Source organism: Amblyomma mixtum, chromosome 3 (genome assembly GCF_055824585.1).
Source record: "Amblyomma mixtum isolate Tamu chromosome 3, ASM5582458v1, whole genome shotgun sequence".
Classification (NCBI taxonomy): Eukaryota; Metazoa; Arthropoda; class Arachnida; order Ixodida; family Ixodidae; genus Amblyomma; species Amblyomma mixtum.
Genome location: NC_143014.1, coordinates 76,060,483 through 76,064,755, shown reverse-complemented (window position 1 = coordinate 76,064,755; position 4,273 = coordinate 76,060,483).

Genomic DNA, 4,273 nt, shown 5'->3' with positions numbered 1-4,273 from the left:
CCGGCTCCCGCCGCGTGGAGTATACCACTTTTGTCCCCGATAGTACGTTTTTACTTTTTAGCTAACATAACTGGCTTAGAGTACTGTTATAACTTTATATGTCAAAAGGAAAGACGCCGATGACGGGTCCGTCAAGAGCACAGTGGTCGAGATATGCAAGGTGCCGGCGAGGGCCGCCGTTCCCACCTCCGTCGCCGCCTTCTCGGGTGGCCAGTCACGATCCATCAGAGTCGGGCCCGTGTGGAGCACCGTTCTCATCGACGAGTGGAAAATTTTTAGTATCTCCGCCGTTTATCGCAAAGCGCAAGCCATCGTCGCGCAAGCCATCGTCTGCTTCCATGGCGGCTGCAGCTGCACCATTTCGGCACTGACCACTGAGGAGGTGCACAGTTTTCCTGAACTAGACCTGCACAACGTCTGCACTTATTTGAAACGAATGGTGAAGTGCAGCACCGCAAGAACCAGTTCACGCAGTTCAGACGAATCGAACGTACCTTGTCTTTATTTCTTATGTGGCACTCGTGTTGCACCTGCCACACGAGGTGGCAGTTCACAGGCACCCCTCCTCCTCCCGGTGTTGGCTATACAATACCATATCACCCTCAGTCCGATAACAAAGCAGACTGCGCTCAAGATGAGAGCAGCTGAACCCCTCCTGCTCCCGTTGGTGGCTATGCAATAGCCCCTCAGTCGGATAACAAAGCAGAGTGCGCTCATGATGGGAGCGGTTCGCCCCCTCCCGCTCATACCTCCACAGGAATTGGAGCATTTGACGTCAGCAGGATCACGCGATCACCGCTCCGCGATTAGTGTTACGAGCGGCGCGGGGAAAACAGTCGCGCAACTCACTCTAATCGATAGGGTTCACTATTCTAATTTCCTATTACTTCTGCAGCGCCGGCTGGGTGAAGAGGAAAGCTGCCTCATGGGGGAAGCTGAAGCAGTGACGGGAGCGCCACCTCGATGGCTACGCGAAACTCCGCGGAGCCGGGGAAAGTCTCTTCGGGTTCTGGCCAGCGCCAAGAGTGGTTATGGCCGCATGTTCTCGCCGCATCGTCGCCTTCCATGGCAGGCGCACGGAAGGTCCGTGGCGCACCGCCGCCGCACTTCTTGTTCAGGGCAGCGAAGCGAGCGCAGCAAACGCGCGCTGTCGCCACCTCCCCCGGAAAATGCCTGGGGATGGCTTTGTCCCATAAATGTGGCGCGCGGGAAGACCCGGCCTCCATTATTGGCGCCTGCAAACGCTCGGCGCCAACACCGCCGAAGTAGCGCCCCTGCCTGTCCCAGCCGGTAAGTCGGAAGCCCTTGTTACGTAGCCCTCTACTTCCGAAGAATGTCTCGTTGATGATCTGCAGCTAGCTGGCCCGCTGTGTGTATTCTGCAAGTGTAATAAATAGCAACTGAATGTGCATGCTTTGTTGTCGTCCCTCCCTTTGTTCCCTCAAGCACGAACCCCTCCGCGGTTAGCGAGAAAAGACGCTGCAGCCGCGGTGTGGTAGTGTGGGCCGAAGACTGCTCCCCATACTTCCATGCTTCTTAGTAGGAGCCACACACATAGCCTTACGGATCGTGAATCCCTTGGAAGTACTGGGGTCAGGTGGCGACTGCAGGCTCCCGTTGTATGCGCACTTTTATGCGAAGCATATTACTAGAGCTACACTACAGCCCGTCGAGCGCGGCGGTGGAGCTACCATTGACCTTTAGCATGACCACGTGACACCACGTGACAACATGACGTCACAGCAGAGGAGAGATGCGGAGCGAGGACCCCGCTAAGCAGCAACAAGCCATCCGCCTGGCGGCTGAGGCCGATGAAGAGACAATGTGTCTTCATCAGACCTTAGTTTGCGAGGCTCCTAAGTAGGGCTCCCTTAGGCCTGCGTGCCGGGGGGTCCAAAAAGGAGTCTCATTTCGGTGGAAATAAACGTTTTGATGATGATGATGATGGGCTGCCGGCTCGCGCGGTCGGCCGCGGCGGGGGAGGCTCCACATCAGAGGCGCGGCGGCTGACCACGTGACAACATGACGTCACAGCAGAGGAGAGGTGGGCTGCGGCTCGCGCGGTCGGCCGCGGCGGTGGAGGCTCCACATCAGAGGCGCTGCAGCTGACCACGTGACGCTACAGCAGCGGTATAAAGCTGAGCTTGCCTCGCTCTCCGGGCACTTACGAGGCGGCCAGGTGTTGGGATGCCGCCTAGAAGCAGGGCTGATTTGAACGAGAAGCGAAAGCTTCAGCGTGCCACAGAGACCGATGAAGAGCGGGATGAACGTCTGGCTAAGCGGCGTGCTCAATATGCGGCTCGGCGACAACGTTCTACAACAACTGAAGAACAAAGCGAGGAACTTTACCAAGCCTAGCCATCAATATGCTTCGCATCTGACTAGGCTTAACCTTAGCTAAGCCTCAGCCATTTTTTGGTTGGTTTATTGAGGTTTAGCTTCCCAAAGCCAATCAGGCCATGAGGGACGCTGTAGTGAAGGGCTCCGGAAATTTCGACCACCTGGGATGCTTTAACGTGCGCTGACATCGCACAGTGCACGGGCCTCTAGAATTTCGCCTCCGTCGAAATTCGACCGCCGCGGCCGGGATAGAACCCGCGTCTTTCGGGTCAGCGTCCGAGTGCCAGAACCACTGAGCCACCGCGGCGGCTGTGTGTTCACTTTTCCGCACGTCTAAGAGTGGTGCATGCCGTAATGTAGAGTCGGTCTGAACAAAGCTGCAAATACATCTGAGAGAGAACGGATGCCTGAGCACAAGCGGCAGGCCACCGGGAGGCAGAGCTCAAGCGCTTCAGTGTGCTAATAATATGGTCACAGGTTTGGTTTATGGGGTTTATCGTCCCAAAGCGACTAAGGCTACAGGTGTTGAACAGCAAACAGATGAGCTGCAAGATTATTTCTCCGGATCTGGCGCCAAAGAGGGGGGGGGGGGGGGATGTGTGAAATATTAATGTCTCTGACATGAACGCCTAAACTGAAAGACACCTAAACTGAATTAACTTGTGCAGAGAGCTCAAACATGTGGGCCGCATGAGGCGTACAAAGCCTTGTCGTGCCTCCCTAAAGACTGCAACCTTTTCTCCCGAAGCTAAGTGCCGGTATCAGCTTGGTTTCTTCTCATCCATATTGTATCTCTGTGGCTGTTAACAGTTTTACACGGGCCGATGGCTTAACGTATAAAAAACTACCGGAGGAACTTAAGTGTGCTTACGTGCTTTGAATGGGAAAGCATTGTGCACTACTGCTGTTTCCGTTGGTGCGTTTGTGGTTTGTGCATTTGTGCATTTGTGTAGCCTAGTTCGCGTTGGTCACCAAATTGCACACTATTCGGAGCTCCGTGGGTTAATGTCCATATATGAAAATTGGTCATTCTCTACTTAAGATTAATAGGTAGAGGCGAGTCCTCATACCACTACCAGCCCGCAGTGGCGCAGCGGTTAAGCGATGCGCCACTGCACTGGCAGATGGCTGTTCCTGTCACACACCCGTAGGGATTGCGCGACCATGTTGCTCTTCCTGAGCAACTTCTCGCACAGCTGGCGCGACGCTCTTCCGAAAGTACCCGAGCTTCCTGCTATTGGCTGCAGCTTGCGCGGCGGTAACTCAGGTATATTATTCACAACAGCGCACGAAACACGGACAAAAGGGGGAGAATCGACAACACAAGCGCTGTTGTGTTGTCGATTCTCCCCCTTTTGTCCGTGTTTCGTGCGCTGTTGTGAATAATGAACAAGTACCAACTCGCCCAACATCCTTCACTCAACTCAGGTAAGCTCGGGTAAGTGCCCATACTTTCTGCTTACACTTTCTGTTCGCGCCACGCATGAGCTAAGTAATGCTTACGCATCAATACCTCCAAGTCAGCGGCTAGGCAAGCTTCCTGTCGTACTCCAGGGGTAGTATAATCTGCCTACATCGTACTATTTCCAACTCTGAGTCAGCGTTTGGATTTCGGTGCTTTTTAGGGAGCCGAAGAACTGAATTTGATAAAGGCGACATGGAGGGTACGCTGCCTCTGTCCTTCTTTCCGTGCACTGGCCTGCGAAGGTTGGCCAATGTGGCCGGCGTCACGGGATGGGTTCGAGACCCCTTCCCTATCATTAAATGCAGCAGTGTAGTTGGGCATCTTAGCGCGGCGCTTCTCTTAACGGAGCTCCGGTAGAAGCCCATGCACCCTTTGATGCTATGGTCTACGCTTTGTTGAAGATGGAGGGGTCCTGAAGATGACTGACTCGTTCAGCCCCGCAGGTCCCGGCTCCGAAGTACGGTGTCG